Source organism: Symsagittifera roscoffensis, chromosome 8, assembly GCF_963678635.1.
Source record: "Symsagittifera roscoffensis chromosome 8, txSymRosc1.1, whole genome shotgun sequence".
NCBI classification, from domain to species: domain Eukaryota; kingdom Metazoa; phylum Xenacoelomorpha; order Acoela; family Convolutidae; genus Symsagittifera; species Symsagittifera roscoffensis.
This window is the reverse complement of record NC_087069.1, coordinates 3,029,693-3,053,171: the sequence shown is the minus strand read 5'-3', so window position 1 is coordinate 3,053,171 and position 23,479 is coordinate 3,029,693. Positions and strand designations below refer to the sequence as shown.

Here is a 23,479-nt window from a genome sequence, read left to right as displayed (position 1 = left end):
CATTATCCTTACAAAGCTCGAAATGTTCCCTGATTAACTATTAGAATCTGTTTGCTCTCACAGCGCAGTTTTCTCTAATTAACTATGAGACCCAACAATACTCTAAAATAGTACTAATTTTTCTCAAAAAAGGGGTCTGCCCATAACCTTTGCGCCATGTTTGTTCATTTATATTTTAGTTATCTTCATCGTTATGGTCGTCTCTACAAGTCATGATTGATACTCTGGTACCCTTGTGCAAGGTCCTGACCGGATATTTTCACTAACTACACTAGGAATGTAGCTACTCCATTTCATGCATCTGAGATTGCCATCTATAGTCTAGTTTTATAACGACCATCATTGAAGGTTAGTTCGTCTATTAGCGGTCAACTTGCACTAAAAAGCCAATTCTGGGAAGCTAACTAAACATCCCGTTTTGGTCATTTTGTAATTGAGACTTGATTCCCGTGCCGCATTAACATTAATGCCACTTTTGTCTGGGACATTTTTTGGTCTAAATGAATTTCTTTTGATAGCTCAACTATCATAGCTAAAGTCAATTTAAGATTTTCTCTAGTTTCACCTTCTTCAATCCACTACTTTTAGGTTATGTTTCCGCAGCGGCATCCCTTTACATACTGATTCATTTCCCAATGAACAAATTTGCACCGTTATTCTTAGGGCGATCGACTTTTACTTCAAAGGAATGAGCCGAAGAAAAGTCCACTTTTCTGTTGATTACGAGGTTTTCTTGAAAATTTCGGTCCTAAACTCCTCGTGGTCTGATAAAAGTCACCCAGATATTATCATGGGTTGATATGCTATATTGTGAATAAGAATTCCATGTGGCTCCTATTCATCAAATTTCATCCATATCCCACAAATATTTTTGTGGGATATGGTCCATTTTTTTAAGGTCCGCAATGAGATTATCCGGAAAATATTTATTATACAGGCGTTCTTATTTCGGAGTTATATATATTTTCTAATGCTATAAAACAAATATGCCCTTGCTTTTTATTTAGTGTAAATTGGCTATTTCCCGAGAAAGGGGTGCTTTTACCGAAGGCTCATAATTTCCGGACTAACCCTTGGAATTAGTTCAAAATTTCAAAATATAATACATGATGTTGTTTGCCACTTCATATCATATCCTAAAGTTTTGACTACTTGCATTCATTTGGGCCTGGAAACGACTTCCGGACTTCGGTATGGGGAATACTTGCTAAGGGCATAATACCGGAATTAAAAGTCCAAGCGGGTCTGGGGTTCTGAACTTAAACTACCTTGAGTTCTGTTATTTGCACCTGCTGGAACCATTATCACTTGCCTCAAGGGAGTCCCAGGGGCCCAGAATGTTGTATACCGGCTCAAATCATCTCTAGTATCCGTCCAATGATTTTCCAAAAATTGGCTTCCTAAGTACCTATTTGAGGGTGGGGGATTATCACATCCTACTTCACTTGGTTTTCAGCCACAGGAGGGACTAATTATTCAAAGATTAGTACTATTTTGCACTTAACAGTTTGTTTTTCTTTTCTACTTATCGTTTTGATAAGTCAATACTAAGTTAAGTACTACTTATAAGTTGTGTTATACTTTATGCAATTTTCAAGGTAAAACTATCTCTCAGCTGAATTTTTGGTCGCCAAAAATGTCTCAGGGTCACCGATTCTTCAAATTGCACAAATATTGGAAAAAGCTTTTGCAAACAAGTTTGATGCTACAAAATCTTTCTTTCTATTCAAAGTTGTTGGAAAAAATAGAAAAAAGGAAAAAATGTAGTTCATGGAAATAAAATCGATAATTGCAAAATTAAAAAATGAACAGAGTTGGGCTCCGCCCCCACCTCAAATGATCAATGCGTTAATGGTATGGCAATTAGTTTTACAAGGTTAGGTATAAAGGCTGAATTTATTTGTATGGCCTTATTAGTCTGCAAGTCAATTTCATAACAATCGGGTCACTCGGACAAAAATTCCCTGGCAAAAACTTGCCGTTCGGGGTGAAAAAGAGCCCAGATTTCTCGTCAGTCATTTTTTTCTCGACTTTATGTTTGATTTTTAGAAGGATTGTTCCCCGTAGAAAGACACATGGTGATGAATACGTGTTGATGATAAATTCATAAATCGGGTAACTTGATCTAGGGATATATTGGATAGGGTAGTGTCGAGCCTACGAAGTTTTATTGGCTCTTTTTCCTTCCCCCCACCTGAAAACCTGCAAATTTTTATATTTGAAGTTGCTGTTCATTTTGTCCAATTGTCATGAAGATTTAAATGCAGACAAATTAGGCCATGACAAACATATTCGATCTTCTTAAATAATCTTGTAAAACCTCTCGTTAGACCATAGAATTCATGTTTGAGTGAGGTGGGGGGGGGGGGGGGGCTGGAAGACATCCTGCGAGGCTTTGGTTTTTATTGATTTGATCAATACGCCACGAACCTAAGGCAGTAATAAAATTTAACAATGAAGTCACAGAAGCACTTTGACTTCTGCTTTTTCTCCATATTTAACTTGATCAAATAAAGTCAGTTTTTGAGGGTTCGGTGAGTACGCATTTTCAGAAACTTTTTTTTTATAACGTTTTGTTATTCGTTTAACCGAATAATTTGCCGTTCGCATAAAACAGTCACAGAAAATTGTTAAGCAAACAAACAAAAATTTGTTTTTTTATCAGACTGCTGGGGAAAATTAAGATCAAACTCATTGAGTGTTGTCAGAGGAGAAAAAAATTGACTCTTTTCCAGTTTTCCACCCCCTTGATAAATTACGAAACAAACTGTTCAAAAATTGTTCACACGACATTTTTTAAGTTAGAAATGTGGTAAAACTGTGTTCACATACTTACGCGGACACGTTTCAATGCAGTTTTTGGCTCTTTTTCCTTCTCCCCCCCACTTGCAATTTTCAATTTTTTATAACTAAAATTACTTTTCACATTGTCCGATTGTCATGAAAATTGACTTGCAGACTAATTAAGCTATGAGAAACATATTTGGTCTTCATAATCAACCTTGTAAAACCACACTCGTTAGACAATAAAAATGATGCTTGTGTGAGGTAGGGGGGGGGGCAGTTTTTAACATGAAAAGATATTTTAATTAGACGTTCATTTAATGAATATCAGAAAAAATCAAACTGGAAAAGAGTCAAAAAATTTTAGAAGCTCACTAGTGAACCAAGAAATTTAGGTATCGGAGATCCAGAAAAATATGAAGAAGTTTTGTCAACCAGTGTTTGTCACAGTTTCTCTTTGTTTGTTGCTATTGATATGGGGCTATCGACAGAAGTACCTTATTGTCTGGGATACCCACCATGACGTGGAATTAACAAAGTTTGAGAATTTCACTTCAGATTCCAATTTCATTGCAAAAAATTGCATATATCTGCTGAATACTTCCCGTTGGATGGAAACTACAATGTCAAATGCGAAGTTTTGTTTTCCGAGTGGCGATGCATACATTCGCAACATCGTGGTCAAAGATGGTAACTACGAAATAGCTTTGCAAAAAATTCTGTTCAACAACTACTTTACTCTGTTTCCAGGTATGTTGTGCTATTTCCCGTACTATTCAGTAAACAACCGGAAGTCAAATATCTGTTTTTGGTAAAGAAGTAGAGAACGAACTTATTTCTGTACTGACTGCCAGCAATCCCCAATGGGCTAGTCCCCTTTTGCTATTATGGGCCGCTGTATTTGATGACAGCCATTTTCGCGGACCAGCTATAATATTTTTTTTCTCAAAACGTGAGATTCGAGATTTTTCCTCAGAGCTATATTATTTTTTCGTAAGTGAGCCATCAGTAGTTTTTGGCTCTTTTCCAGTTCCCCCACCCCTTTGAATTTTTCTGAAATTCAATATATGAAAGTGTACTTAAAATGACTTTTCAAGTAATAAATTGCAAAAAACCTTGCCAGCGTGAGCATGTCAACAAATTTTTACTACAATTTTTAGATGCAAAACGCCCTGTGAACAATTTTGGACCAGCTTTATTTAGTTTTTCACAAACTAACTTTGAGCATAGCCTAGATTAGTTCATAATTGACCATAATAGTACAGAAAATTGAATTAAAACATTAATCTAGATAATTAACAGCATAGGTAATTGATTTCAAACCCGCATAAAAAGTTTTAAAAACTATTTTATTTGCATATTTGTAAAAAATGCATATTTTATACAGAATAGTTTTTAATACATGCTTGGGGAGGACATTCTACGGTAGGTCATTGAGGAGGTTGGGGGTTGTACGGTTGACTCCTTATTTTACGAGGAGGGTGGAGGGTGAGAAACTGGAAAAGAAGTTTTTAGCCAAAAAAATAATCTGGGGTGCCTAAAAATTTTGTACTGAGTTTTTGTAATTGTCAAGTATCTCGTGATGACTTCGAATTTCTGTGAAAAAGATAACAAAAATTGGCTCTTTATCAGTTTCCCACCCCCTCGATAAATTACAAAACAAAGCTGTTCAAAAATTGTTCACACCGCATTTTGCATGTAAGAAATGTGGGCTCTTTTCCAGTTCCTCCCTTTCAAATTCAAATTTGAAAAGCTTCTTTAATGTTGTCATAATGCAATAAAATTTGGCGTGGTGAACAAATCGACAACTGTGAACAGATTTGTTCTCCTTACTTAACAGCGTAACATCACGCGTTTAGGCGTAATAACACGTAAAACAAACATAAAACTCGGTATTTTGAAAAGGGGGACTGGAAAAGAGCCAAAATGTGGTGAAACTCTGTTCACCTGTCCACGCTGACCCATTTAGGGCAGTATATAACATGAAAAATTATTTTGAATGTACTTTCATTGAATGTACTTCGGAAAAAAGGGGAGAACTAGAAAATAGCCCAAAAATAAGTCAATTCCGGATAGAATTTATAAAGATATTTTTCATTTGAATGTATTGTTAAATTATTTATGAGCTAATTTTTCAATCTTTTGGATTACTGGCTTGCAATTTGAATCGAAAAGTTCGTTGATACTGAAAAAAAAACATTTCTTTTGACTTTGAACTACCGCGGAACAATCGGTATTTTTTGAAATTGCTGGAAGTTTGTTTCGAACGTACTCGAAGTATGTTTCTCTGCTGCTCAAGATAGGTTTCGAACGTGCTCGAAGTGTGCTTCGACTATGCTCGAGGAATGTTTCGACCGTACTCGAGGTATGTTTTGACCTTGCTCGAGGTATGTTTCGAGATCGTGCTCGACCCGAAACCCTGTATCGACTAATTTTTTGGGTCGAGCACTGGCATGTGCTTGAATTTGAAAATCGAAAAACAAAGTGAGCACATCGACCGGGGTAAAAGAGTTGCATCTAAGCTATTGTCCTTCATATCAAACATAATTCAAACTGAACTCCGAGCTAAATCTAAAAAATTTTCATAAATTCAGACAAATTTCTTCTTTTTAACAAGCCATTTTTGACGGATTTAATTTGAACCTTCAAAATTTATTGTCCTTTTGAGCTTAATTTTGAGCTAAGTTATTTTACCTGCGATTTTTGTCGTACAGTTAAGGGGGTTTAAAGGTTGCCATTTTTGGCCAATTTGTGACAACTAACGCGCGACATATTTTGCGCTATTAACACGTAAGCGGAGGCTTATTCCGTCTTCGATTTGATTAAGAAAAAATCTGATATTAAAAAAGGTTTTTGTTGGCTCTTCTCCCTCCTCCTTGGTCCACCTGCATTTTTTATGACTAAGTTTTCTGCTCCAATCATTACAAAAATTGCATGCGGGGTAGTTTAGCCAAAACAAGCATCTTTGGTCTGTATTCATAATTAGACTTGTAAAACCACTCATTACACCCTTAAAATGATAGTTTTGTGAGGTGGAGATGGGAAAATGAGCCACTATTTTTTTAATCATTTTTCCCTACAGCTAGTAAGCTGCATCGTTTATCTTTATTTATTCAACCAAAAATCATTCGTTGCTTTGTTGGTTTGCACTCTCAATTTTAAATCTTTTTTTGATTCAGACTAAATTGGGCAAGTTTATTCGGTGGCTCGCCATTCAATTTGAAAGCTTATAAACATGACAACCTTTGTCATCATATTCCCTAGTACATTTTTTCTTGGCCATTGGATTTCGCAAAACTTTCATCTTGATCGGACATTTTTTGCTGCTCGACAAGTTTGAATTGTCTTAAGTGCAGAAAAAATCAGGACAAAATAATTAGACTCGTATCAATTTCTTTTTTAATTGCGTCTTAACTGAGATGGATTTCTTGAAATTATTTGCTTCGATTTCTGTTATAATTGTCTTCATTATTTGCAAAAAAAAGGGTCGAATTGTCGATATTTTTTCCATGTTTCCTTGCAAATTTTTTTTAGCTAAGAAAATGGATCCGAAATTTCCAAACAGAAAAAACTGATTGCGCACTCCAGGCGCGGATCTAAGAATTTCTCGAGGGGGGGCGGATTTTCAAAAAAATTTTGAAAATTTTGTCGACTTCTTTTTTTGAGGTCGACCAAATTAGTTTTATGAAGTCTACCAAACCACTATAAAGTCCCTAATTTAACCATGATTTCTGCGCCGCAACAATTTATCCCTTTTTCGGCTGCGAACTTGCTGTTGTGTTAAAATATAAATTTTACGAAAGAAAAATTTGAATGCAAAATTTGACATTTTTGTGTTTATAACGTACTCCAGGATGAGTTTCTCACCCAAAAAATCCAAAAATCACAAAATATTTTTTTTTGTAAACACTATTATTATCTTTTGTTTCATTTGCCTAAATAAAAACAAATTTGTAAAAAAACAGGACTTTTTTTTCTCAACCATCATAATTTCAAACTAAAAATTATCTAACCAAAATGAAAAAGTTACTTTTTTGGTATATATTTCCACGTGAAAATGTACACGTTAAATTTTATGGCTGAAACCATCAAATGCAGTTTATCTGCGTGGTAACTGCCAGTTACACGCTGGGTTTTCTCAAGTCAAAAAATTCTTGGCTAGTGTTTGGGTTGAAACACGAAATTTTGAAACAAATTTTTTTGTATTTTCATTTATGAAAAAAATGCTTTTCATACAATTTCATAGTATGGAAAAAATGCTTGTCATACAATATCATATTATGGAAAAAAACTTATCATACAATTTCATATATGGGAAAAATGCTTAGTTTGCTATTTTCATACATACACTTTAACTCTATGAGATTGTATGAAAAATTATGATAAGCATTTTTTTCATACATGAAAAATGTATGATAACCATTTTCTGTCAACCCGGGTAAGCACAAGAAGAGAAAATTATGTTCAAGAAGATACGTTTAACTTTTTATACTTTCACGAAAAATGAATGCTAATGGAACCCGCACCGGAGTTCGATGGATAATAATCGATTAAAATGGAAAAATTTTGTCTAAAATGTTGTCATTATAATCCATTAATGTTGCGAACTTTCATGCTTTTAGTCAACCTGACATGCTAAAAGCCCACGCTGAATTTTCTCTCACACAAGTCACAAACTCGCGTACCCTTGTATGGTTTTTTTTACATAGGACGGCTCCATTTTGTTAATGATTCAATTTTTGTCAGAAAAGATGAAAAGTTGGAAAAAATGGAAAATTTTTGTTTTGGAATATCTCCTTGAGTCAAATCAAAAAAATATGAAAACGTTTGCAATCGTTAGCGCAAGTTTTGAATCATTTTGTTAATCTCTTTTGAGCATGCAAAGATGACTTCGACTTACTAATTAGCGCGACGCGTTAAAAGAAAATTGGAACAGTTTAAGCCAACTACTTATGCTAAACTAACGAGTTTTGTAAACTTCCGCACAGTATTTGGAAAATTGTTACGGGAAATTACCATTTTAATATTGAACGCAAAGCAATCATTTTTTCACAGTGTAAAACAAAATTTTTTCAAAAATGATTGTTAAATACTTAGAATTCATCTGGGAAAAACGCTTTACATGCAACTATTTCGTTTCGTTATACTTTTTTCAAAAATTATAGAGTGTTTTTCTGCAAGCATTGTAGGTTTCTCAAAAAAATTGCTCTTAAAGGTTTTTATACCATGGCGTAGATTGTTCGAATACTTTTTCCCTGATGAACTACTTACAATTCTTTTATGGATCAAAAACTGTTATTTCTGCAATGGTTTTTTACAATTGCTTTAATTCAAACATGTACTCAAGCGTTGATATGTCAGATTTCGCAAACTGCAGAGTACTGCAGTTTTTTCAGAGTACGCGTTTGTTTTTTATCAAAAGCAATTTTTTTTCTCTGCATTGAAGTCGAAACAAAAGTAGTTGGATTCCATAACCCTGTTGTGTGAGAATTCTTGCCGGAAACAAAATTCTCCGCCTGGAAAAAAATACGATGCCAAGCTCCGGTACTTTGGTAGTTGTTTAGGAGTCCCAGGAGTCCGCATAATTGGCGTTGGATTGTGCAACAATTCGAAAAGCCTTTGAAGTCGGAAACCTGATAAAATTGCAGGACAAATGCTTAAACACTTGTTGCTAAAATTGAAATTTAGCTAGCGAGCAAAAAGTTGGAATCCAGTGATAATGCGCATTTTGGAGACAAATGCTAAGACATGCTTTGTTTTGGATTCCGCAGACAAATGCATTTTTACAGTTGGAGTGAATTGAAGCAAAATGTCACTGGATTTCACCGTTTGTCAGTGGATTCCGCAACCAATTTGTTTTTTTTTGTCACTGGTTTTCACAATTTGTCAGTGAATTCCGCAGCCAGTTTTTCTTTTTGTCACTGGATTCCTTAAACACAATTTAACTGTTTCAGCATGTATTCGCGGTAACCCATTTTTTCATCGCCTGATTTTTGTAAATTGGTGAACGTTTCCGCCAGTGAACGTCTTTTTTCAGCTTTCGCGACAAAAATATGCGTCTCAGCAAATGAGACAATTAACCTCTCAATTTTTCCGCAAGTCCTTGGTTCAATTTCAAGTAACTTTTGAAACCAAATCAAACAACATTGTTTTTGAGTTTAGTTTTAAACAAGGGCTTAACAGTGTTTCTCCGTTGAGAGCTGAATGACTTTGTGGTACCGCAACTGCTCCTGCATTTGCAGTAACCATATTATGGCCTTGGCATCATTGCTCATATTGTTATCTATAAATTATATTATGTTACTATTTGTTTTAAGGTCAATCATAACCTTTGTTGTTATTGAAGAGATTCAGCCTCTCAACTGTAGCTCGGCGTAGAGTTAGCCACCGATCTCAGGCTAATCATAAAAGATGGTTTCAACATTAAATAAACTCTTAGAAACCAATATTGTTTTCAACGTAAAAACACCAGAGGTTCTATCCGGTCTCACATGGCGCAGTCAACAGGAGCCGGTTTTATGGCTCAAGACAATAGGACAGATATGGGAATTCCGGTATTCTAGGCTTCTGCACACTTAGACCCACCATGAAATTTTGAAACATGGTTTGATCAATTCCTATTAGCTGTTACGGCCAAAGAAAATGTGGATCGAGAAGTAATGTTAGAAGAACCTAATGTAGTTCTGGAAGAATCTCTACCAGTTCCTGAACCACCGATACAAAACGAAGATGCGCCTGCAGTAGCAGAGAGAGAAGCCCGGAACAGATTGGCACGGGACAGAGTTGTTCTAGAAAATGAAGAACGGGTTATGAGAGGACCCAAAGTAGGACACAACGTATTCTATCACGAAGTTGGAAAACGTCTGACATCACGATTATTTCTCGCTTTGCGCGCAGAAGGAAAGAAAAAATTTATCCAAAAGAATCCGCACACAGACGTATCAAAACTTGGTTTTCGGGAAATAGTGCGATTAGCAAAAATCTCATTTGAGAAGACGAAATGTATTACTTACGAGAGATACAAACTGTTTACACAATCTCATGAAACGAATGAAACTCTTGAATCCTTTCATGCGGCATTGACTGCGCAAGCAGCGAAGGCGGAGCTGGGAGGACTGGAAGAGGAATTGGTGAGAGACCTTTTTATTTTCCGGTTGCGGAATGTTGTTCTTCAAGACACGCTAAGTTTTGAAACATTTTCTCCAGAAGAAGTTTTATTGCGTGCAATAAAAATCGAACAAAGTAAACAAACTACACAAGCATTTCAAAAGTCTTCAACGAGTACTAACAACTCGGGATTATTTTCAAGCTCACAAATGAAAATGAAACAAGAACCAGTTATGGCAATTGGAAACTAGGGGTATAATTCTAGACGACAAGGTCAGAATCAGAACAGAAGGAAGCAGTATGAAAACAGAAATACTACAAGATCTAAGGGGGATCAAAAATAATGTACGCTATGTGGTAGAGTGTTTGGAGAAGGACATCTGAAAACCTGTCCGGCAATGGGTAAATCGTGTAAGAACTGTAACAAACCCAATCATTTTGCGAAAATATGCAGATCACAGTAAGTTAACGAAGGATTTAACCTCTGTTGCAGCAATTGAAAAATACATCAACAAACGAGTATTAGTGAATGTGAACGCAGAAGGTAATGACGAGAAGAAAGTGATGATTGCGAAGACCGAGACCATTGAAAAAGTTGAGGTTCGAAGGAATCCACAATCTCATCAAATTAAAGCATTGAAGGCTTTGGTGAAAATTGAGAGTCATATTTTGAATATGACTATAGACACGGGTAGTCCAGTATCATTCTTGAATTGGGCAACAACGAAAAAAAATCTGGAAGGACCTACGAATTCAAAATTTATTCCGGCGGAGAAGCTTAACCTGTCCGCACAGTTTGTGGGTTACAATAAACGTCCTATTTTGATATTAGGAGCGTTGAAAGCGAATCTGCGTTCGGCTGGTTGGGAAGTTATCGGAGCGATATTATTAGTCACGGATAGACGTATGCGGTGTATACTAAGTCTAGATTTTGAAGGAAAATTGGGGACTCAGACTACTCAGAAACCAGCTCCAACACGAAGATCCAGGTTTGACGTGCTACTGTGCGAGCAGTCAGAAGGTAGGAAACAGAAATTTAATAATCAATTTAAATACCTTTTTGACAGACAAGAGGAGTCAAAGAATCATACTGTGAATACAAAATTTAAATATCCTTTATGTCCGATCCAAGAAAAAAGTAGGAGAATCCCTATACATATTCAGGATAAAGTACAAGCAGAGCTAGAAAAATTGCTTGCGGAAGGACATATTCAAAGATTTGATAAATGTACAAGTGATTGTTTTATTGCTCCAATTGTCATCACAGTAAAGAAAGACAATTCGATTAAGTTAGCCTTGGACGCGAAACCCATCAAAGACAATTGTATAAAAATAAAAATCAGATGCCAAAAGTGGATGAACTGATAGTTGGGGTTAGTCAAATAATTACTGCAACAGCAGAAGGTATACTGTATTTCACAGTGTTGGATTTAAAGTATGCTTACAGTCAAATAAGGTTTACTGCGGACACAGCGAAACAATGCAATTTCAACATCGTTGGAGGTCAGGCAACGGGAACGTATAGGTTACTGACAGGCTTTTAGGGGCCGGCGGACATGCCCGCTGAATTCCAAAAAGCAATGGATAGAACATTGAATCATTCTAAAAACACCTTTTGCTTCCTAGAAGATATTTTAATTGTCTCAAAGGGAGAAGCTAAAAACACCTTTTGCTTCCTAGTTGATATTTTAATTGTCTCAAAGGGAGAAGCAAAGGGAGAAGCAAGTTAGCCACCGATCTCAGGCTAATCATAAAAGATGGTTTCAACATAAAATTAAACTCTTAGAAACGAATATTGTTTTCAACGTAAAAACAGCAGAGGTTCTATCCGGTCTTACATGGCGCAGTCAGCAGGATCCGGTTTTATGGCTCAAGACAATAGGACAGATATGGGAATTCCGGTATTCTGGGCTTCTGCACACTCAGACCCACCGTGGAATTTGAAACATGGTTTGATCAATTCATATTAGCTGTTACGGTCAAAGAGAATGTGGATCCAGAAGTAATGTTAGAAGAACCTGGAGTAGTTTTGGAAGAATCTCTACCAGTTCCTGAACCACCGGTACAAAACGAAGATGCGCCTGCAGTAGCAGTGAGAGAAGCCCGGAACTGATTGGCACGGGACAGAGTTGTTCTAGAAAATGAATAACGGGTTATGAGAGGACCCAAAGTAGGACACAACGTATTCTATCACGAAGTTGGAAATGTCTGACATCACGATTATTTCTCGCTTTGGGCGCAGAAGGAAAGAAAAAGTTTATCCAAAAGAATCCGCACACAGACGTATCAAAACTTGGTTTTCGGGAAATAGTGCGATTAGCAAAAATCTCATTTGAGAAGACGAAATGTATTACTTACGAGAGATACAAATTGTTTACACAATCTCATGAAACGAATGAAACTCTTGAATCATTTCATGCGGCATTGACTGCAAAGGCGGAGCTGGGAGGACTGGAAGAGGAGTTGGTGAGAGACCTATTTATATCCCGGATGCGGAACGTTGTTCTTCAAGACACGCTAACTTTCGAAACATTTTCTCCAGAAGAAGTTTTAATGCGTGCAAAAAAAATCGACTAAAGTAAACAAACTACACAATCATTTTAAAAGTCTTCAACGAGTACTAACAACTGGGGATTATTTTCAAGCTCACAAATGAAACTGAAACAAGAACCAGTTATGGCAATTGGAAACTAGGGGTATAATCCTAGACAACAAGGTCAGAATCAGAACAGAAGGAAGCAGTATGAAAAGAGAAATACTACAACATCTAAGGGGGATCAAAAATAATGTACGCTATGTGGTAGATTGTTTGGAGAAGTACATCTGAAAACCTGCCCGGCAATGGATAAATCGTGTAAGAACTGTAACAAACCCAATCATTTTGCAAAAATATGCAGATCACACTAAGTTAACGAAATTGCAATTGAGAATTCTAGTTTGGAAGAAGAATATAATTTAATACAAAATTTTGATAATTTTGATTCCTGTGATGAATTTGAGATAATGGCGGTAGAAAAGGATTTAACCGAGACCATTGAAAAAGTTGAGGTTCGAAGGAATCCACAATCTCATCAAATTAAAGCATTGAAGGCTTTGGTGAAAATTGAGAGTCATATTTTGAATATGACTATAGACACGGGTAGTCCAGTATCATTCTTGAATTGGGCAACAACGAAAAAAAATCTGGAAGGACCTACGAATTCAAAATTTATTCCGGCCAGTACAATAAACGTCCTATTTTGATATTAGGAGCGTTGAAAGCGAATCTGCGTTCGGCTGGTTGGGAAGTTATCGGAGCGATATTATTAGTCACGGATAGACGTATGCGGTGTATACTAAGTCTAGATCTTGAAGGAAAATTGGGGACTCAGACTACTCAGAAACCAGCTCCAACACGAAGATCCAGGTTTGACGTGCTACTGTGCGAGAAGTCAGAAGGTAGGAAACAGAAATTTAATAATCAATTTAAATACCTTTTTGACAGACAAGAGGAGTCAAAGAATCATACTGTGAATACAAAATTTAAATATCCTTTATGTCCGATCCAAGAAAAAGGTAGGAGAATCCCTATACATATTCAGGATAAAGTACAAGCAGAGCTAGAAAAATTGCTTGCGGAAGGACATATTCAAAGATTGGATAAATGTACAAGTGATTGTTTTATTGCTCCAATTGTCATCACAGTAAAAAAAGACAATTCGATTAAGTTAGCCTTGGACGCGGAACCCATCAAAGACAATTGTATAAAACTAAAAATCAGATGCCAAACGTGGATGAACTGATAGTTGAGGTTAGTCAAATAATCACTGCAACAGCAGAAGGTATACTGTATTTCACAGTGTTGGATTTAAAGTATGCTTAGAGTCAAATAAAGTTAACTGCGGACACAGCGAAACAATGCAATTTCAACATCGTTGGAGGTCAGGCAACGGGAACGTATAGGTTTCTGACAGGCTTTTATGGGCCGGCGGACATGCCCGCTGAATTCCAAAAAGCAATGGATAGAACATTGAAACATTCTAAAAACACCTTTTGCTTCCTAGATGATGTCTTAATTGTCTCAAAGGGAGAAGCTAAAAACACCTTTTGCTTCCTAGATGATATTTTAATTGTCTCAAAGAGAGAAGCAAAGGATCATGAAAAATTTGTTCAAAATGTGTTACAGAAGTTGGATGATTAATATCTTGCATTAAAAAATTCCAAATGTGATTTTTTTCAGCCCTCAGTGAATTGGCTAGGCCATAATTTATCGGCAGAAGGTGTAATACCCAAATTACGAAAACTGAGGCCATTGCAAATCTGCAACCTCCAAAGTCATTAAAACAACTTAGATCGTTCATGGGTAGCATTAATCATTTCTCTAAGTTCATTCCGAACGCGGCTAGTTTAACCAAGAAACTCCGACCATTGTTGAAAGAGGAAAATGAAAAAAAAAATGAAAATGAAGAATATTCGACTACCAGTGAAGAAAATTGATTGGGACAGTCAACACTCCGTAGCATTTGAGGAAATAAAAAAAGCATTAGCCAATATCGCTTTGTTAAATTATTATAATCCATCTAGAGAAACTCGGGTAAAGTGTGATGCCAGCCATAAGGGTCTAGGGGCCACTCTTGATCAATGGTCTGATCAAAACATCAAAACGGGTGGGTACCGATTGCATTTGCATCACGGTATCTAAATTCTCAAGAAAAAAAATATTCTACTAATGAACTCGACCTGCTAGAAGTAGTTTGGGCTGTAGATCGCTTCAAACAATATTTTTTGGGAAAAGAATTTGTCAAAGCAACAGATCACAAAGCTTTAACGTCTGCTTTGGGGGAACATAGATCAAATAAAACGTATCAATCTCGACTAACTAGGTCGGTGGACCAATAACTACCGTATCAATTTAAGGTTATCCATATACCTGGAAAGCGTATGGGTATCGTTGATTATCTCTCGAGAGAGCCTAATGGAGAACCATGGCCTGAATCTGAAATAGATGAAGGATTTGTAGTGGCTTCGGTTGAAAATTTTCACAAAGCGCTCGACTGTTTGAGCAGTCGGCTTAGTGAAACGGATCGAAAGATTGACATTAATATTCTAGAATCTTCTGGAACAAGAAGCGAAATTAGCCACTGTAAAGACAATTCATCACATGGTTGCTATGGCAACTAAAACCGTCAAAGTTCACGTTTTCAAGGAGAACAGAACGAGAAAAACACACTAAACAAGATCTCTCGTACTAAACAGTCGGATAAGAATTCAGTTAGAAAAAATTACAATAAAATTCCAAAACAATCGGCGATCACTAGAAAGATGGATAAAAACCAATCGGGGTGAGGCGGCAAGTCAGACAAAATGAAGAGCGGAGGGACGAGTTGACAGAGCAGGTGACAGAGACTACTTTTTCAAGAACACGAATGGTGAAAAGAGGAGCGTGCAGCAGACAGGACTCGGACACGTCCGAGTCAGAATTACCACAAGTTGAGTGGCGAACAGTAAATGGGACACTAAAGGACACAAAGAGATTGCATCTGCCAACTCAGCATCGACAAATTTAATTTCATTTTGGGATCTTATGGGGGCAAAAAAATCCGATAACCCAAAAAGCTTACTGGAACTCGAAGCACTGACAGTGTTGGAAAATAGGGGCAGACGAGAACATGACTGGGAGACAAATGTGCAAAGAGAAAAACCACCAATAGTGGAAGTGGATCTTACGGCTGAAAGTCCGTCAGAGAGCCCAGAAGTCAGTGTGATCAAGAAGGAAAAGATAACCCCAATTCCAGGAAAGACGACTCTCGTCAAGCTGAGACGATTAGAGAAGATAGTCTCGACAACCTCACCAAGTTGTTCGATAGAAGCCTGTTAGAAGAGTTGATCTCCGAGGATTCCTGGATGGATAGACTTCGGCGAGTAATTGAAAGAAACGATCGTCATAGTTTTGAGTTGATGGGGCCATATACAAATCCTCTCTGGCACCAGCTGGCCGTTGTAGATGATTTCATATTAGTGGACAACAGGCTGGCAGTTCCGGGAACATTGCGGCAAGCGGTGCTGAAGAGTATTCATCGCGGTCACCCAGGTCAGGGAGCGATGCTAGATGTTTCGAAATAACTGTGGTGGTCGCACATGCACAAATATATAGTCAATCTGGTGGAGGAATGCAGAAGCTGCACCAGCTACGGTAAGAATGCTAAATACACCATACCGATAAATGAGAGTAAACCTCTTCCACTGCTAACGCAGCCGAGTCAAGAAGTTCAGTTGGATTATGCAGGTCCACTCAAAAATTATTTCCTTCGGTAAAGATAACTAAATCAACAGGGGGAAAATGGTCGAAGAAATTTCTTCGTTCCTACATTGACATTCACGGAATACCTGAATCAATAAGAACCGACCAATTCTCTGGATTTAAGGGTAAAACTATGCGAAAATATTGTTCTGACAATAACATTGAACAAAATTTCTGTCCGGTCGGGGATCATCGCGGTTGCGGTTGAGTGGAACGTACTATTCAAACCATCAAGAGAAGACTGGGAGATATATTAATAGATGAAAATGTAACCTCAATAAAACTCTGTCATAGTACAATACTTCGTGGTCTCCGATGGAGTAAACAAAAAACAATACAAATGTTGCCATTCGAAGCTCATTTTGGTCGATTACCAAAAACTGAATTTAAAATTCTAAGTGACAAATTTTTACAAAATTCTGATCGTTTAGATAAAGAACACCTTGAACGCTCAGCGCTCACTGCTTCGCAACTTAAAAGGCGCATTGACCAGTCTCGCGATGGACTGAAAATTGTCAGGAAAGGACAAAATAGCCGAGATGTGAGCCCACTATTTAAACAACAAGTTGACTCAGCACAGGATCGTGCGAGAGCGCGTGCATTAAAGAAACTCTTGGAAGCTATTGCCAGGTGGAACCAAACCAGACGTGGCACATCTGCAAATGACCTAAGGCGTACCGTGGAGGAGACGAGTACGATTAACCACGAGTTACGAAAAGAAATGTTGTATTCTTGGGAGCGTGGTTTTATCGAAGATAAACCAGAAGATAGCGTCAGTCAACGTCAATGGTCACCCATTCTGATCAGGAAAGATGAAGGGAGAAAAAGTGGAAAGGCCCTCACAAAGCCGTTAAAGGGAAAAGTCGTATCAGAAACGCGCTCTACTGTCAAGACAGCCGCGGGGGCCATATATAGAAAAAGTGATATTGCTAAAGCTAAGGTCATCGTGCAGGATAAATTGGACCATCGTCGTTCTCCAACAGGAGAAGAACCTAAAAAGAAGCAGCAAAGGCAATCGCAACGGAAATCTGGGGAACAAGAAGAATTTGAGGGTAGTGGGTCCGACGATGATTTACTGCTACAGCAGCGAACTCTGGATCCAGTAGAGGCGAAGAATAAATTCCAGGACAGCCCGACAGTGGTCACATCAAAATTTATACTGCAAGATGGCGGTCTAAATCTAGCGGTGAAAAGGGCCAAAGCTAACATGGCCGGACTCTTCACCAAACCGTCTAAGATAAGTTGGGGCGGGGGCACAAAGGATTTGAAAAAATTCAATCCTAAGAATAAGAGCGCCGCCGCAGCAGACGAAATCCAACAACTCAAGCGTGTTCGTCAAGTTCAGCGGTGGTCCCAAAACGACTTCTACACCTCACAGCAATACAACCGGCAAAACGAAAGAAATATCACGTAAAACATCTCCGAAAACCATTCTGGACACTTTATACAGTAAAGATTTAACGCCAGCAGATTGGAATCGATTGGCTGACCAGGTGCTTGAAAGAGGAGTACAGCGTACGGCGGTAGATTTATTACATTCAAAAGAGACCGCGGGAGATGATGAGGATTCTAATAATCCCCCAGGTTTTTCAGACGAATCAGAAGAGGGAGAAACGTCTGTGCGCAGAAGCGGGAGGTCGAAAAAAGGACCGAGTAGATACGGTGACCCAATCAAACACTCTGTAAAGCCGATATCATACCATAATGATCTCTTGGATTTGAATCAGGCCGCATTAGAGGCATACAGAATTAAACTCGCAACTTTTAAACCCGATTCGACGAATTCGGTTGAAACAAAATTTGGTCTACTGGAGAAACGTCTTTTTAGAAGAAAACTCGGCAGTGAGGCGCTTGATATTAACCGGTCCTGAAACGCTGAGTTGCGGGTTCCACTACAACTCGAGGAGAAAGAAGGGAAGTGATGAAACCAAGTCATTAAGCACGAATACACAAGGGACATCAACAAAGCCAAAAAAAACTTAAACTGAGTATTAAAACCCCTATGTATTATTATTAAAATTTGATAATGTATTATAAAATTTTCTTGGTTGAGCGGGGTATGTGGTACCGCAACTGCTCCTGCATTTGCAGTAACCATATTATGGCCGTGGCCTCATTGCTCAAATTGTTATCTATAAATTATATTATGTTATTATTTGTTTCAAGGTCAATCATGCGTGACCTTTGTTGTTATTGAAACGATTCAGTCTCTCAAATATAGCTCGGCGTACAGTTAGCCACCGATCTCAGGCTAATCATAAAAGATGGTTTCAACATTAAATTAAACTCTTAGAAACCAATAATGTTTTCAACGTAAAAACACCAGAGGTTCTATCCGGTCTCACAGACTTATATGTTTCATTCTGGACATTTTCACCGTGTATGAGCAAATGAAACCTTCTGCGGTATTAGATAGCGGTTGGTCTCTCATTTAATTAAAAAAACCATACTTACGCCATTGGCTTCTTTGTGTAACTTTTGAATTTTTTTTTTCAGATGCCGCATTTCTGGACATTGGAGCTAACTCTGGAGTATACACTGTGTCTGCCGCTTTATTGGGACGCAAAGTGTTTTCATTTGAGCCATTGCAACCGACGCTCAACGCACTCAAACACAACGTGATCATTAACAACTTAACTGACCGAGTGAATATTTATAATTACGGCCTTCTTGACAGAGAAAAGTGTGTATCTTCAACGCTTCATCAAAACCTCGTCAATATTGGAGCGTCGCGTCTTCTAGAAGACAAAAACTGTTCTAAGCAAAGTCAGATCAAAGTTTCAACACTTGACAGATTTCTGCACACTTTGATACGAATGAAAGTCAGCCAGATAATAGTAAAAATTGACATTGAAGAGTCTGAGCCCTATGCAATATTGGGAGGAAAAAAGTTTTTCGAAACGATTGATGTTCCGTTCATACAAATGGAAATGCGACATCTGTGTAATAAACTGAGATCAACAAAGGCAAATGACAGGGAGAAAAAGGAGACCACGTGGAAATTTCTGCATTATATGAACACAAAGTTCAAGCCGTTAGCACTGGATAGCTCACTATTGAAGGTGCATGATGCTGACAAGTGGAAATTCCAGAACATAATGTGGCTTTCAAGAAGGCCTAAAGCTGCTGCAAAGATGAAAACACTTTTTTGACATGGTTGTTTTTGTATGTATTTGCCTGCGTTAACCATCTTACAAAAAATTCCCCTATCTTAGAACTTCTTATAAGATTTGTAGGAAATTTCCGCTTTCTTACAATTTTCTTACAAGAAAAATTCTATGATGGCTGACTTTTCCCAAAATTCGAAAAAATCAAAATGACTGAGTAAGTTTCTATAACGTAACAGATCAAAATCAACGTAACAGATAAAATAACATAAAGGATAAAAATCAGTTTTGACAATACAAACCCGCAGAGACAAAAGTTGATTAAAATCGATTATCTACAGAAAAGTATACACATTTTAGAAAAACAAAGCTACGATTATAACCAATAGATAATCGATTAGAATTCATTTTGTTTTGCAAAGATTTTATACAGTATATATTCATTGTATAATCACTATCAAAACACAACAACATTTGTTTTTCTTTGTCAATTTTTACTCAGACTATATACAGATTTTAGGGGAGGGTTCTCATGCTTGAGGAACCGAATGCTTGAAAAATTTCAATCAATCAAAATCGCTAAGCGTTCTTATTGGCTAAATGCATTTCCCACAAACTCGAATTTAATAATAACCGAAAATGTTTTAAGCTGGGCAATTCGATAGATCTAATATTTTTTTTTCATTTTTCGTGAAACGGTGTTTTGAAATATTAAATTTGTTCCAATCACCTTTCGATCCGGCAATATTTGATATTTCATCTGCTTATTATTTAATCAGTCAATTTTAACACTGATGGCCTGCATTTATTTGTTTACTTTGAGATTTTCGCGATTTACTTTGAGATTTTGAATACTCAATTCTGATTGGCTGAAAATAAGCTAAAATAAATTTCAAGAATTCGGTCCCTCCAGCATGAGGGACGCCACCCAGATTTTATGAAAATTATCTACATATTATCTATAGTTTATCTACAATTATATACAGATTATATACAGTTATTTACAGATAATAAACAGTTTTTTTTTTCGGATATTTCGACAGAGGAAAAAAAACATTCCAAACCTTGACCAAAAAAAAATTTGCAAACGAGGCATTTTAAAAATGTTTTCATCTTTCGATTAAACTTATTTTGACTATATGTATCATTGAATATGTATTTGCATGTATGTATGTATGTATGTATGTATGTATGTGTGTATGTATGTATGTATGTATGTATGTATGTATGTATGTATGTATGTATGTATGTATGTGTGTATGTATATATGTATGTATGTATGTATGTATGTATGTATATATGTATGTTTGTATGTATATAAGTAAGTATGTATGTATTTATGTGTATGTATGTATGTATGTATGTATGTATGTATGTATGTATGTATGTATGTATGTATGTATGTATGTATGTATGTATGTATGTATGTATGTATGTATGTATGTATGTATGTATGTATGTATGTATGTATGTATATATGTATGTATGTATGTATGTATGTATGTATGTCTGTATGTATGTATGTATGTATGTATGTAAGTATATATGTATGTATAAATGTAAGTATACATGTATGTATGTATGTATGTATGTATGTATGTATGTATGTATGTATGTATGTATGTAATTATGTATGTATCTATGTATGTATCTATGTAAGTATGTATGTATGTATGTATGTATGTATGTATGTATGTATGTATGTATGTATGTATGTATGTATGTATGTATGTATGTATGTATGTATGTACGTATAAATGTAAGAATATATGTATGTATGTATGTAAGTATGTATCTATCTATGTATGTATGAATGCATAAGTGTAAGTATAAATGTATGTATGTATGTAAGTATGTATATATCTATGTACGTCTGTATGTGTGTATCTATGTATGTTTGTGTGTATGTATGTATGTATGTATGTATGTATGTATGTATGTATGTATGTATGTATGTGTGTATGTATGCATGTTTGTGTGTACGTATGTAGCGGAAGTGTTGATACTCCCTATTCTTTTTTCCGAGTGTTATGATAAAATGTTGTGCCTGCCGGACATTTTTGGAATCAAGTTGTTAAATTAGCCTAATATGAGTCTGTAGAGCCTTCGTGAACTGCCAAATCTGTGTTGTTTCAAAAGGAAGATGAATTCTGAGTTTTTATGTTGTTGGTATCAGTCAAAAACACAATTTTTTGAATTTTTTTTTTTCATATCTGCTCAAATAGTATGATTTTTGAATTAATGATCATTTTGATCGTTAGAACTGTATGGCTTTATTTTAGTAATTCACACATCCCTGAAATGGCCTTCGTTGTTGAGTTAGAGTTTTTTGTTTTTTATACAGATTATATACATTTTATATACAGGTTATTTGCATGATTTATACACTATAAAATCAATTATTTTAGCACTAAAACCAATTTATTTTCAATGGAAAAAAAACGATTCTGTCTGTATAGAAACGATTATCTTTCGTAAAATGATTTTAGATAAATCGATTGTAACTTACGCTAATCTGTAGAGTTTTCAGTATCTAATCGATTTTTATCCATTTTTGTCACTGCGGGACAACAAAGATGACAATACAAACACCCAAGCACAGGGATATTTAAAAATAAAACAAAAGCAAATTTAGCAAGCTTAGCGGCATCAATTAAATTTTGGTGCTATTTTTAGCAAACTTACTTACAAAAAAATTTTTTACCCGAATTGCAAAGGGGCTATGAAAAGCAACTTTCACAAATTATAGATTGCGTTTTTTAATTAGTTTTTTCTTTGAGACCTAAGGCCATTTTTGTCTACAACATTCACGCGGTACTTGCTATTTGTATTATAGCCAAATTACGCCACCTAACTTTATACTACTTATTTCTTTTGAACAATGAAGAGTTCGTTTTGACTCATTATCATTGCTAGGACAGGGGATCAGTTATACCATCTGATGATATCAACAGGAATAAGTTACCACTATCTTAAATTACTACGATTCGATAATGTGCACGGAAAAATGGCTGCTTTTTTGCTATAAAGATGCGTTTATTGCATTCTTGCGCATTTGTCTGTCTAATTTTTGATCCCATTGTTATCGGTGGCTTAAGGATAAAAAATTAATAATTTGCGACCCCATTATATGAGCAATCAATCAGTACTTTCTAAAAATTGTAATGTAAATAACAAAAGAGCACTGAAAGGCAAATTGAAGTTTGTTTAGCTCACTTTTTGCTAAAATTCACAAGACATCTCTAAAACAATTTAATGTGATTCAGATTGAAACAAACTTACAAAAATCTTGTATCAAGGATAACATTCGAAAATTTTTTAATGAAATTTAAAGTGTTGAAAGTGAATTTTGGTCAAAACTGTTTATCAATTTTTCAAAAAACTGAAAAACAGTTTTCTCTAAATGATGCAATTCATTTCTACTAAAAGACATTTTGGGTCAGTTTCAGTATTGCAATTTAAATACCAAAGTTTGATCAATCGTCAAATTTTAAATCTTATAACGTCACAAATTATCTTCGCTTCCACATATTTTTTAATGAAACAAAGTTTTTGTGATTTGTTTTTTTTATATTGGCGATGGTATCATTATCTTTCAATTGATATAAATGAAGTCAGTAAAATATATACATTCAATTTGTTGTAAGCCAACAAACTACCCAATCATTATATTCATTTTTTAAAATCAGGTAGCTGCGAATGTACCACAAAAAATTTCGATAGCAGTTGGTTTTGGAAAAACAAACTACAAGTCGAAAAGTAGTTTTTTTTCAATGTTTTATGTTACAACTAAATGCGTGTGCAGTCCGCAACAATTCGGTAAGATCACTACACAACGAGATTGTAATGTGTTTATAGGCTCGTCCACAGTCAATTATCCTCAGCTAAGTTTGGCCTCAAAACTCTCTGATTAACGTTCAACAAATAAAAGAGAGTAAATACAAAAAACATAACTGACAATTTTTTCATGCAAAAATTAAAGCTGTTTTGGGGCTGTTGGTTATATCATACCAAAAAATGTTTGTCCAGAACTTGAAATGAATCTGACCGCATTTAGGTAAATTAACTCCTCAAAATTTGGTTAGGGTAATGTATGAAAAAACTTCAAGTTAACTAACTGAGCTTGCATTTTTTCGAGCAACACAATTTTTTGAACAAACCACATACAACACAGATACATATATAAGCATGAGTGATCATA

At 36.1% G+C, this 23,479-nt stretch overlaps 1 protein-coding gene across 1 annotated transcript in view; it reads right to left on the bottom strand.

Moving 5' to 3' along the window:
* LOC134853231 (outer dynein arm-docking complex subunit 3-like) overlaps positions 1-23,479 on the bottom strand; it is a gene marked incomplete in the record, with an annotated part of 44,972 nt that overhangs the window by 16,548 nt on the left and 4,945 nt on the right.